Source organism: Natrix helvetica, assembly GCF_964273705.1.
Source record: "Natrix helvetica genome assembly, chromosome: 1".
Lineage (NCBI taxonomy): Eukaryota > Metazoa > Chordata > Lepidosauria > Squamata > Natricidae > Natrix > Natrix helvetica.
In genome coordinates this window covers 1,484,593-1,498,321 of record NC_138548.1, presented here as the reverse complement: position 1 = coordinate 1,498,321, position 13,729 = coordinate 1,484,593, and the positions used below count along the sequence as shown (strand labels likewise).

The following is a 13,729-nucleotide window of genomic DNA, read 5'->3' as shown; positions in this document are numbered from 1 at the left end:
CCCTTCCAACTCTTGCTCTTCTGTTCTGTTCTTCCTCTCCTGGGGCCAGAGAAAATAATATGGCTTGCAGAATTCTGATCTTTTTAAAATAGACCCACCAGACCTGGGATCTGAGTCTCTTTTCAAGACTTTCATGGTTGCTGTAACCCAATTGTGGGTCTGGAGCGCATTTTGTGATTTTTGTGTTTGTGTGTGTGTGTGTGTTTGTGTGTGTGTGTGTCTGTTGGTGATGGAAGAAGTTAGATAGGCAAGTCCAGCAGGTTGATTTGAGAGCTTGGCCTGCCCTCTAGTGGCCAGATCGGGGATTGCCTTAAAACCCACAGGCAGCTCCTTCATTTACCTGGTGCGTCTATCTTTCCCTCCATTTAAATTTCCCATAATTCTCTGGTTGAGGATCCTTCTGGGGCACTGTGGGATATTTCAATGCTGGCTGATCCAGGCCTGGCTTCAAGAGGCTTCTCCTGTTCTCCTGCCCCGCAGACTCTTGCTCTCCCTCTAGTTCATATCCAAGTGGACGGAGAGCAAAGGATGCTCCAATTGTCAAAAAAATCATGTGGATTTTTAAATTTATATTGCAACGTTTGCAACACTTTCTCCTCTTCCATCTTCTCTTTTTCTGTCTCCCTCTTTTCCTTCTTCTCCTCTTCTCCTTCTCCTTCTTCTCCTTCTCCTCCTTCGTCTTCCCCTCCCCTCCATCTTCTCCTTCATCCTTTCCTTCTTCTCCTTCTCTTCCATCTCCTCCTCCTCCTCTTTCTCCTTCTTCTCCCTCTACTTCATCTTCTCCTTCTTCTCCTCCATCTCCTCCTCCTCCTCCATCTCCTCTTTCCTCTCCCTTCTCTTTCCTTCTTAATCTTTTCCTCCATCTTCTCCTTCTCCATTTTCTCTTTCCTTCTTCTCCATCTTCTTCTCCTTTTCTTCCATCTTCTCCTTCTCCATCTTCTATTTCTCCTCCTCCTCCATCTCCTCCTCCCTCTCCCTTCTCAATCTTTCCTCCATCTTCTCCTTCTCCATTTTCTCTTTCCTTCTCCTCCATCTTACAATACAATACAATACAATAGTAGAGTTGGAAGGGACCTTGGAGGTCTTCTAGTCCAACCCCCTGCCTAGGCAGGAAGCCCTATACCGTTTCAGACAAATGGCTATCCAACATCTTCTTAAAGACTTCCAGTGTTGGGGCATTCACAACTTCTGGAGGCAACTTCTGTTCCACTGATTAATTGTTCTAACTGTCAGGAAATTTCTCCTCAGTTCTAAGTTGCTTCTCTCCTTGATTAGTTTCCACCCATTGCTTCTTGTCCTGCCCTCAGGTGCCTTGGAAAATAGTTTGACTCCCTCTTCTTTGTGGCAACCCCTGAAATATTGGAATCTTCTTCTCCTGTATCTTCAACTTCCCCTTCATCTTCTCCTTCTTCATCCTCTCTCCTTCTCCTTCTGTTCCATCTCCTCCTTCTCCATCTCCTCTTTCTCCTCCTTCTCCCTCTACTTCATCTTCTCCTTCTCCTCCTCCATCTCCTCCTCCTCCCTCTCCTTTCTCAATCTTTTCCTCCATCTTCTCCTTCTCCATTTTCCCTTTCCTTCTTCTCCATCTTCTTCTCCTGTATCTTCAACTTCCCCTTCATCTTCTCCTTCTTCACCCTCTCTTCTTCTCCTTTTCTTCCATCTCATCCATCTCCATCTCCTCTTTCTCCTCCTTCTCCCTCTACTTCATCTTCTCCTTCTCCTCCTCCATCTCCTCCTCCTCCCTCTCCTTTCTCAATCTTTTCCTCTATCTTCTCCTTCTCCATCTCCTCTTTCTCCTCCTTCTCCCTCTACTTCATCTTCTCCTTCTCCTCCTCCATCTCCTCCTCCTCCCTCTCCCTTCTCAATCTTTTCCTCCATCTTCTCCTTCTCCATTTTCCCTTTCCTTCTTCTCCATCTTCTTCTCCTGTATCTTCAACTTCCCCTTCATCTTCTCCTTCTTCACCCTCTCTTCTTCTCCTTTTCTTCCATCTCCTCCATCTCCATCTCCTCTTTCTCCTCCTTCTCCCTCTACTTCATCTTCTCCTTCTCCTCCTCCATCTCCTCCTCCTCCCTCTCCTTTCTCAATCTTTTCCTCCATCTTCTCCTTCTCCATTTTCCCTTTCCTTCTTCTCCATCTTCTTCTCCTGTATCTTCAACTTCCCCTTCATCTTCTCCTTCTTCACCCTCTCTTCTTCTCCTTTTCTTCCATCTCCTCCATCTCCATCTCCTCTTTCTCCTCCTTCTCCCTCTACTTCATCTTCTCCTTCTCCTCCTCCATCTCCTCCTCCTCCCTCTCCTTTCTCAATCTTTTCCTCCATCTTCTCCTTCTCCATTTTCTCTTTCCTTCTCCTCCATCTTCTTCTCCTGTATCTTCAACTTCCCCTTCATCTTCTCCTTCTTCATCTTCTCCTTCTTCTCCTTCTCTTCCATCTCCTCCTCCTCCTCCTCCATCTTCTCTTTCTCCTTCTTCTCCCTCAACTTCATCTTCTCATTCTTCTTCTCCATCTTCTTCTTCTTCTCTATTTCTCTCTCCTTCTCCATCTTCTCCTTCCTCTCTCTTCTTTTTCCTTCTTCTCCATCTTTTCCTCCTCTTCTCCTTCTTCTCCATTTTCTATTTCCTTCTTCTCCATCTTCTCCTGTATCTTCTCCTTCTCTTCATTGCCTCCTTCATCTTCTCCTTCTCCTTCTTTCCGCCTTCTTCATTTTCCCTTCCATCTTTTCTATCTCCATCTTCTCCATCTTGCCCTTCTCCTTCTTCATCTCCTCCTCCTCCTCTCCCCCTTCTCCATTTTCTTTGCCTTTGTTCTATTCCTACAGCCACCATCCTGGGAAGTGAGCTAGGTCAAGAATTTAGGATTCTTGGAGGCTCGATCGATCCTTTCTGAACTGGGAAGAACATCTTCTTAGCAGTAACAGCTGTACCACTGTGATGGAATTACAGACTCAGCCAAGCAATGGGTTCCTCTTCACTCAATTTCTACAAACAAGGTGCCTTTAATTTAGACCCCTGTCTTAAGCATGGGGTTGGACTGGATGGCCTCACAGAACCCTTCCAACTCCAGGATGCAGAGAAGGCTTGAGCTCAATTTGTCCTGTGCTGGTAAATCCGGCACTTTGAAGTTTTGATCTAATCCTAATCCAGTTTTGGTCGCCATGATACAAAAAAGATATTGAGACTCTAGAAAAGGGAGCAGAGAAGAGCAAGAAAGATGATTAGGGGCAATGTTGTTGTTGTTATTGTTATTATTAGTTGCGAAGTTGTGTCCAACCCATCGCAACCCCATGGACAACGTTCCTCCAGGCCTTCCTGTCCTCTACCATCCTCTGGAGTCCATGGAAGCTCATTGTCAGGGGTTCCAAATAGCATCCAAAAGTAAATCAGAGTCCGAGGCAAAGTATTGCTCAAAGTTCCAATTTATTAAGGGACCCATGTTGGCACATCTGGGAAAACCAAATCTGAGCTTCCTGGGTTTCCCCCACCCAATTGAAAGTTCAAGATCTTGCCCCCCCACCCCACCCACAAGTCCACCCCATGGTCCAATCTCCCACTGCCACGCTGGCAGTTCCCCCCATCCAGTTCCAGTCAGGTACAGAGGTGTAGAGACACAGGATGACCTTGGCTTTCTAGAAAGAATTTTGTTATGGCTACATAGCATCTCACTCCCTACAATCCTCCCTCCCATTTTCCCACAATAGAAAATGCATATTAGAAGAATGGAAAGTGTGGCAGGCCAAAGACGCAAAAGAAAAGATGGCTGCAGCCCTGACACTCACACCGACTGCTTCGGTGACTCCATCCAGCCCCCTCCTTCTCTGCCGTCCCCTTCTTCTTCTTTCGCCCTCCGTCCTTCCCAGCATCTTCTCCAGGGAGTCCTTCTTCCTTCTCATTAGGGGGCCAAAGTCTTTTGAGTTTCCTCTTCAGGATCTGGCCTTCTAAAGAGCAGTCAGGGTGGATCTCCTCCAGGACTGACCGGTTGGATGGCCTTGCAGTCCAAGGGACTCAATGCAGGAGTCTTTTCCTCCAGCACCAGAGTCCAAAGGCCTCCATTCTTTGGCGCTCAGCCTCTCTTATGGTCCAACCTTCACAGCCGTCCATGGCAACTGGGAAAACCGTAGCCTTGACTATGCGCACTTTTGCTGGCAGGGGGATGTCTCTGCTTTTTAGGATGTTGTCTAGATTTGCCATCAGGGTCAGTGGTGGGATTCAAATAATTTAACAGCAGGTTGTCTGCCCTAATGACTGGCTGGGTAGGTGTGACCAGGTGGTCATGTGTCTCGGTGGGCATGACCAGGTGGTCATATGATGGGGGTGGGCGTGGCCAACTCAATGTCACTCATAACACCCAGCCCCGCCTCCCGGCCACTCTCTCTTTCCCCAGGCCTGGGTCCTATACGCAACACCTCCAGAAATGAAAGGGTTAACCAACCCTCAGTTTCCTGGTGCAAATCCCTCCCCCTCCCCGTGAAAGGATGGGGGGGGGGGGGAAGCCCAGCTGAGGATTCTGCTCCCATCACCAAGGAAAGGAAGATGTTGGAGGCTGATATAAGCAATATATTGTGTTGTAACAGTCAACATTTCACACCTGAGGTGGCAGCAGAGGGAATAAATCCCCCTGACTCCTCAGAAGGAATTTACAATTAAAGCCCAATTGCATCCCAAAAATAATAAATAAGTAGCAGAAGGAGAAGGATTGACAACACTTCTGGGCAGGCAATTCTGAAAGAGATTAAGCTAAAGATGGATTGACCCCTTCCTTCCTTCCTTCCTTCCTTCCTTCCTTCCTTCCTTCCTTCCTTCTTTCCTTCCTTCCAGGTTGCTTCTCTCCTTGATTAGTTTCCACCCATTGCTTCTTGTTCTACCCTCAGGTGCCTTGGAGAATAGCTTGATTCCTCTTCTTTGGGGCAACCCCTGAGATATTGGAAGACTGCTATCATGTCTCCCCTGGTCCTTCTTTTCATTAAACTAGAGGTACCCAGTTCCTGCAAACCTTATTTATATGTTTGAGCCTCCAGTCCCCTCATCCTCTTTGTTGCTCTTCTTCTCTGCACTCTTTCCAGAGTCTCCACATCATTTTTTAATATCGTGGGATCAAAAATGGGATGCGGGATTCCAGCTAAGATCTTACCAAGACTTTGTAAAGTGGTTTCAGATGCAGATACAGATGTACAGAGTCGGTAAGGACCTTGGAGGTCATCTAGTGCATTCTACCCACCCCCGGTCCAAGCAGGAGACCCTACACCATTTAACAGATTAACAGAGTTGGAAGGAACCTTGTAGATCATCTAGTCCAACCCCCCCGTCCAAGCAGGAGACCCTACACCATTTCTGACAGATGGCCATCCAGTCTCTTCTTGAAAGCCTCCAGGGATGAAGCCCCCACAACTTCTGAAGTCTTGTGGTTCCACTGGTTAATTATTCTCACTGTTAGGAAATTTCTCCTCGGTTCAAGGTTGCTTCTCTCCTTGTTTATTTTCCATCGATTATTCCTTGTGTGGCCTTCGGGTGCTTTGGAAAATAGCTTGACCCACTAACTCGTCTCTGTGGCAGCCCCTCAAATATTGGAAGGCTGCTGTCATGTCTCCCCTGGTCCTTCTCTTCCCTAGAGTAGTCAGGCCCAGTTCCTACATAGTGTAGGGTCTCCAGCTTGTGCAGGGGGTTGGGCTAGATGACCTCCAAGGTCCCTTCCAACCCTGTTCATCTGTACCTGTAGGTTTCAGCCTCCAGTCCCCTAATCATTTTTGTTGCTCTTTCATCTTGGTCTTCTGCCCGGTCTCAGAGGCGGCTGAGTGGTCCAGCCGTCAGTGCCAGCCCCTCCCTCCCTGCCTCGGAAGCTCCCTGGGTGCTCTGCCCACGCTCAGTGGCCGGCCCCGCCCCGGCTGAGCTCCATCCGCCCTAAGCCGCCCCGTCAGCGACCGGAGCCGCCCGAAAGAGCAATCCGAGGACGCGGCGGCGGCGGCAGCAGGTCTGGCATTGGGATGGGGAGGGCTTGGGGTACCTGGAGAGCATCAGTCCGGAGGGGCCCCGATTCGTATTTCGCTCTTCCCGACAGGGCTGGAGTAGCCGGGGCCTCCTTCCCCCCCCTGGGAAATTGGAGTGCCATTTGGGGGCAAGGCGGCGGGTTTGGGGAGGAGGCGAAGGGTCCCGGGGCTTCTCGCTTCGGGCGGGGTGGGGGATGCTTTGGAAACGAGACCCCTGCCCTTGCGCATCTTTAAAGGGGCGCAGAGGCGATGCCGAGCGGAGAAAAGGGAAAAGAAAGACGCCGCTCTTCTCCCGTGTGGGACCCCCACTCCCATCGCCCTTTCTCGGAGGGCTGGCTGGGGATGATGGGGAAGGCGGCTAACCGGGGGTGGGAGGGGGAAATCCAGGTTGATTTTCAGGGGAGGGGCAGAGAGAGATCCTCGTCCTGCGTCCGCTGCTCCCTTCGCCGGGCAGAAGCGGCCACGAGCTGGAGGGGTTGCCGCTTCCTCCGGCTGAGCACCCGGTTTTTCTCCGGGGGTCCCTCGGGGGAGGCTGTCGTGGGGGGTCGCTTCCCCCAGTCCCGTGAGTCGGGTTTCTGGGTACTGTGTGAACTCGGGGAAGGGTCAGTTCATCAGCCGGCTTCTAATCGCTTGTAGGAGTTTTTGGAGCCCACAGAGGAACCGGAGGAGGTCCCCCAGAGGTCATCCAGACGGCCCTGGAGGAAGCCTCTTGTTCTTGGGGAAGGGAAGGGCCTGCTGTGGTCGGTTGGGGGACCGGTGTGGGGAGAAAGCTCCCAAAGGGTGGGGAGGCTGGAGCTCTCGCTCTCGCTCTGTGTGTGTGTGTGTGTGTGTGTGTGAGAGAGAGAGAGAGAGAGAGTGTGTCTCCTTCCCTCCCTCCCACTTTTGGGCATAGGGCAGGTGGGGTGGGCATCTGGACAGGCAGGACTGTGGCATTGGGCTGAGAAGCCCCCAGGAAGGGCTGCGTTGGCACCTCCCTCCTCCAGGCACAGCCAGAGGGGCCCCCAGGGGATTGCTTCCTTCCCTTCCTCAGGATTCCTCACTTGAACCTTTTCCCTTACCCTATACCCTATACATGGCTGGCTGGGGAATTCTGGGAGTTGAAGTCCACAAGTCTTAAAGTTCCCAAGTTTGGACACCCCTGGTTTAATCCAACCTGATCCCGGTAGCCAAGAAAACCAGTCATCTGCCCCTTGCAGTCCTTGACCAACTGAGGAAGCTCAGTCCCGTAGTTCTTTAACCACCCCTCGGACTGTCCCTGATCTATTCATATAGAAACAGCAATCTTCTCCCAGGAATACACATAGCCCACCCTTTTCAGCAGTTAAGAGGTCTATGGCACGCCGGTTTTGTAAAACCACTACTGCCAAGGAATCTGTTTGATCTTGGACCTCAACCAGGGTGCCAGCAATTTGGTTTAGGCGTTCTTGGAATTCTTCTGAGAATTGCCTAAACTGTGTGATGGAGTGAGTCATTCCACCCACACCTGTTCCAACTGCTGCCCCTATTCCCAGGATTGCTAATAGAGGAATTAGGAGTGGCACTCTTTTCTGGACATGTCCCATGAGGGGTACAGGGAGAGCCTGTTCCCCACTTACCACCCCCCATTTTAGGGAGGAGGTGTATTAGAGTGCATGTGCCAGTCCAATTAGTGGGTAAGCATAGATAGGCATTTCTCCCATGTAGAAAGAAAACTCCATTTTCTCCTACACATACGCTGATGTTCATGGAGAAGGCATGGGCTCGGAGGTTCCTTTCATTAGTCCAGATGTGTAAAGTTCCTGCTAGGAACATACCAGTCAGTGGCTGTAATGGAACTTCTTTGTTAGGGTCCATTAGCTTATTTCTGAGGACTGGACCTTCAAAGAGATATTGGGAACTGGTGTTTCCAGGGGGAAAGTAAACACAAAATCCCGTAGTGGATTGAATCGAAAGCCAAACGGGAAGTCGGGGTGGCTGGAATGGCCTTGGGCAACTTCCAGTAGTCAGATTCGCCTCCCAACGGTTAAGTGAGAGTAGAGGCAGGAGCAAGAAAGTGACTTTCTGTTGGAAGAGCTTGTGAGCAGAGGGAGACATGCTGCGAGTTAATTTCACATCCACGAGTGTCTTCCTAGGGGTAAGGTACATTTCAGATGGACATTGTTCCTCTGACAGTGACCCCACAGGAATGCCAGGTTCCTGATATCGTTTGATGCACAAGGAGGGTGACTTCTGCCATTTTGGTTCCTCACCTCCCTCCCTTGTCAAAGACTATCGTAGCTTTGGTTTCCCCCCCCCCCCCGAAGATCTGGCTCAACTGGAACCGCATGATAAGATGAAGGTCCAGCAGATAAACACAACCAGCATTTTTGACCCAGGGCAAGGTCGGACTGATTGATTAAGCTTTGACCTAATTCCAACACTCTTTAACATATAGTCCCCTTTTCTCAATTGTTGCAGGGGTCCGTTTGCCCTATGCTTTGCCCTTTTTCTTACAGGGTTTGTCAGATAGTTGGCTGGAGGCATCAGAATTGGCTTACGGTTCCGTCCCCAAGCATAAATAATGCGCCGTTGACGGGAGCGGACCTGTTCCCCACCCTGTCCTCCGGGATTTTTAACATCCTCGGATCTTTCTTCAAGAGCCGGGGGGGGGGGGTTTGCTCGGGTATTTTCGCGACATTGGGAACTACTATTCAGGATATTATCATTTAGCAAGCCCTTTGCCAATAACAGCCAGAGCCACAAAAAAACTCATAATTGCCCCTCACGCAAAACTTCTCCTAACACAATTTTTTTAGCCTACTGAATCACCGCGTCAGGGAGAAGGCAGGGGTTATATATAGTTTGAGGAAGGGCAATATCAGCTTTGGGCAATCCACAAAACCAAATCTTATTTGCTAAACATATCACCCACAATCCGAAAACTCCTATTACACTGCAAAGAACCCATTCCCACGGTTCCTCAAACATAAGTGTCATCAGATGATTCGTTTTCCTCTTGATTACAATTAATGATCTTAGCCTCAGCACCTGTCTTTTTCGGGAGGGGGCAATTCCCGAAGAACGAATACCCAATACAACAAAATAAGGGTAAGCACACATATCGTGTTTCCCCAAAAATAAGACAGGGCCTTATTTTCTTTTTACACACAAAATATGGCTTGGGGCTTATTATGAGGGGAGGGTTTATTGTTTTGGTGTTGCTGGGCAGCTGCTCTCTTGCGAGGGGGCTCCCAAAGAGACGGGCACAGCCAAATGGGCAAAGTTGTCGCAGCTTGGCGCCTTCGAAATGGCAGTGAATGGCGCTTTGCAAGGCTGGAGATGGGGGTTGTGCGAGCGGCTGTTTCGCTCTCGCTCACACGCTCCCAGCCTCACGGTGCCCTGGGCCAGCTCTCTCCGCAGAGCCAGGGGACCTCCGTGGCCGCTGCAGCCACATGGCTTTTTCTGCAGCTTCCAAACCGAGTCTTCCGGCAGTGGCCGCTCTGGGTGTACGCTCTATGGTTGTGGGCCAGCTGCCGGCAGAGCGTACTACCATAGAGCATACGCCCAGAGCGGCCGCTGCCAAAGCCTCCATGTGCCAAGGCCTCCAACCAGTGGTGAAATTCAATTCTTCTTTACTACCGGTTCTGTGGGCGTGGCTTGGTGGGCATGGCAGGGGAAAATCCCCATCCCCTCCCCACTCTGGGGCCAGCCACGGGCAGCATTTGCCGATTCTCTGAACTATTCAAACGTTCCGCTACTGGCTCTCCAGAACCGCTCAGAATCTGCTGGATTTCAGCCCTGCCCCCAGCGCTCCCTTTTGGGCCTAGCAGGCCTCCCTGAAGCCTTATGGGACCAAAAGTGGGATCGAACCCCCTCGCATTCCCCCCATAGATGCGCGTGTGTCACCCACCTCCACTCATGCGTGGGCATCTCCTGCATGCGTCCCACCCCATGCATGCATGGCAGAGACCTGGCTGGTGGGAGGCGCACACGCATGCGCAGCGGAGCTGAGCTAGGGTGACGCCTGCAGAGAGGGCTCTGCATGCCCCTCCCCCCGGTAGCACGCGTAGCCTAGAATCCCCACCTATGTCAGGCCTGCAGTCAAATCCCTTTGAGGATCTTCGGCCTCCAACAGTCTCTCTCTCTCTTTCTTTACTAGGCTGCTTCATTAGTGGGGGATATGGAGGGGGGAATAGTAAGGAGTAGAATGTGTTGTTGTCAAAATCAAACATTCCTTTCTAGAAGCCCAAGGTCATCCTTTGTCTTTCCACCTCTGCACCTGACCAGAACTAGATGGGTGGAACTGCCAGCGTGGCAGTGGGAGATGGGACCATGGGATGGGCTGGTGGGTGGGGTGGGGGGACAAGATCTTGAACTTTCAACTGGGTGGGAAAACCCAGGAAGCTTTCAGATTCAGGTTTCCCACAGATGTACCAACATGGCTCTCTTAATAAATTGGGACTTTGAGGAAAGCTATGCCTTGGACTCTGATTTAATTCTGGATGAGATTTGGAATGCTGACAACCTGGTCACAATAAGGGTGGGTTCCTGCCACCATTACTACTGGTTCGGTGGCCGAAAAATTTTGCGCATGCGTGCTCACTTCGCTTTTGCACTTAAAACAATTTGCGCATGCGCGCAACATTAAAAAAGGAATAAAAGTCACATTTTTTCCAATGGAAATTGTTCTGCCCATGTGCAGAACAGAAAATCAAGATGGTGCCACCGAGGATAGAACCGGTACTACGGTCACATGTCAGCCGGAGTGACTACCTATTCGGCTGAAACATACCGTACCGGTAGGAACCCACCTCTGAGCCACAAGTGGATCCAGGCCAACGCCCCTAGAATTTGAATTTGGGAAATCAACATACGCAATGCTGACCCACGTCAGGGCCCCCATTCGAAGCCTTATCGGAAATGCCGTGGATGAGGTGCCTGTGCCATTCGAGGGTTGGGGTCCAGAAGCTCCCGTGTCGTGGGCGGCGCTTTAGCCAGGTTATACGTTCAAGGTGTCTCGTACCGCACTATTCCTGACAGAACGACAAGGCCTTAAATGTGGTTCCTGATGAGATCACGGCCTCCGTTGATGTGGCGTCCCTGTTCACATCCCTCCCTCCCCCCACTTAGGGTTGGAAATAATAGGTAGAAAACTAGGCGAAGAAAGAACACGGATCAGAGCAACCTAATCAGGACACAAATCACGAAGCCATTTCAATATTGTCAGTGCAACGTCTTTCACATTCAGAAGGGAAATTGTAGTGGCCTGTCGGCTGCCAGCACAGCTGACTGCAGAGTCAGACGAGGAGGAGTTGGAGGGGGAGCCTTGGAGGCCTTCGAAGGCATTGTAAGGCTCTGATAAGGAAACAGCATCGGAGACAGAGTCTTCCGTCCTCCCCCAGGTGGAGAGGCAGCTGTCTTCGGGGCCTGAGCTGAGTGATGGGGTGTCGGGGTTTCAAATAACACACAAAAGCAAATCAGAGTCCAAGGCAAAGGATTGCTCAAAGTTCCAATTTATTAAGAGAGCCACGTTGGCACATCTGGGGAAACCCAAATCTGAAAGCTTCCCGGTTTTCCCCACCCAGTTGAAAGTTCAAGATCTTGCCCCTCCACCCACAAGTCCATCCCATGGTCCAGTCTCCCACTGCCATGCTGGCAGCTTCCCCACATCCAGATCTGGTTAAGTGCAAAGACAAAGGATGACCTTGGCTTTCTAGAAAGAATGTTGTTATGGCTACATATCATCTAATTCCTACAATCCCCCCTCCCATCTTCCCACCATAGAAAATGCATAGCAGAATAATAGAAAGTGTGTCAGGCCAAAGATCCAAAAGAAAATATGGATGCAGACCTGATGGGGAGGAACAGATGGGGCACATCCAGGGGTGGGATTCTACCGGTTGAGACTGGGTTCGAGCGAAACAGTAGCTCCGACTATCAGCTAGGAGCGAACCAGTTTGCTCTGACTTTCAGGTGAGCCCACCTGCCCCTGTGCTATACTCACCTTTCCTGAAGCCCAGCTGACAGGCACGGCAGAGTGGATTGCCACGCCTCAGTTGTTTTCCTCCCCAGCAGTAATGCAGAAGGTGCGCACATGAAGTGTGCACTCAGTGAACTGGTTGTTAAACTGGTAGGATCCCACCCCTGGGGACATCGCATATATGCAGAGAGGAAAGGAGAGGAGAGCAAAGGAAATCAATAAGCCGGCTCTCAGGGAAAAGCAGACGTAGACGCTAGCCAGAAGATGGAATAGAAGGAGAAGAAGGAGAGATGAAGAAGGGGAAGATGGAGGGGAAGATGAAAAGGAGGAGAAGGAGGAGATGGAGAAGGAGAAGATGATGTAGAGGTAGAAGAAGGAGAAAGAGAAGATGGAGAAGGAGATGGAAGAGAAGGAGAGGATGAAGAAGGCAAATATGGAAAACAAAGAAGGAGAGGGAGAAGAAGACTAAAACATATGAAGAACGGTTGCAGGAACTGGGTATGTTTAGCTTAAGAGAAAGAAGAACTAGCGGAGACATGATAGCAGTCTTCCAATATCTCAGGGGTTGCCCCAAAGAAGAGGGAGTCAAACTATTTTCCAGGACACCTGAGGGTAGAAGAAGTAGCAGTGGGTGGAAACTAATCAAGGAGAGAAGCAACTTAGAACTGAGGAGAAACTTCCTGACAGTTAGAACAATTAATCAGTGGAACAGAAGTTGCCTCCAGAAGTTGTGAATGCCCCAACACTGGAAGTCTTTAAGAAGATGTTGGATAGCCATCTGTCTGAAACGGTATAGGGTTTCCTGCCTAGGCAGGGGGTTGGACTGGAAGACCTCCAAGGTCCCTTCCAACTCTGCTATTGTATTATATTGTATTAAGGAGAAAGAGAAGAAGGAGGAGATGGAGGGGAAGAAGGAAAAGAGTGAGATAGAAAAAGAGAAGATGGAAGAGGAGAAAGAGATGCAAACTTTGCAATATGAATTTAAAAATCTACCGGATTTTTTGACAATTGAAGCATCATTGCTTGCGAAGGCTGGGTCAGAATAGAAATGTGTGAACAAACAAAAGGGACACCCAGGGGCTCTCCAAGGTCAGGGGTCATTGCAGAGACAGTCCTGCGTAAACCAGAACACAACTACACGCCTAAATTTTGGTGCCGCTACCTTGGCCGACACGTTTGTCCTTGTCAAGAGAAATGCACTTCAGGACTTTCATTCTGTACTGGATTCCATCTCCCCTGAAGTGCAGTTCACAAGGGAGGGGTCAACTCTGAATTGAACCTGGCTGAAGCCATCTTTTGCTGCTTCCTAGTTGGCACCTGGGAGGATGATTTTGCCCTCCCCAGACTTTGGAGGGTTTTCTCGAGCCTCCGGGAGGGCAAAAGCGGCTGGTTTTTGTAACTACCGATCCGGTGAACCAGATTAAAATTAACCTCCAGTTTGCCTGAACTGATGCAAACTGGCTGAATCCCACCCCTGGATGAGGAGGAATTAGCTAGCGGTCTAGTAGACATAATAAAGAGCTCTCCCGTGGGAACCATCCCAACAGGTGACAGTATGAGGAGGAACAGACATCACCGAGGACCTCCCCCCCCCAACTGTTTTGATTGGATAATGTGACCTGTGACATTTGGGGAAGGAAACGTTTACTCTTTTAATTATCCTTTAACCGTGGGGACTTTTTAGAGTTGGTTTTCACTAGTTGTACCGATCTGATGTACTCAGTTCTCCATGTTCTCTGAGGAATCTTTCCTGCTTCGGAGTTCTGATTTCTCTAGATGAGTCACTCAGAAAGTTGACAGGAGGAAGAAACA

The 13,729-nt window shown here is 50.0% G+C and overlaps 1 protein-coding gene across 1 annotated transcript in view; it reads left to right on the top strand.

Moving 5' to 3' along the window:
* Positions 1 to 8,962: 8,962 nt before the first annotated feature.
* Positions 8,963 to 13,729, top strand: part of CERS4 (ceramide synthase 4) — a 29,191-nt gene continuing 24,424 nt past the window's right edge. The window contains exon 1 of the mRNA XM_081935583.1: positions 8,963 to 9,045. The gene's annotated coding sequence lies outside the window, so the exon portion shown is untranslated. The remainder of the gene's footprint in view (positions 9,046 to 13,729) is intronic.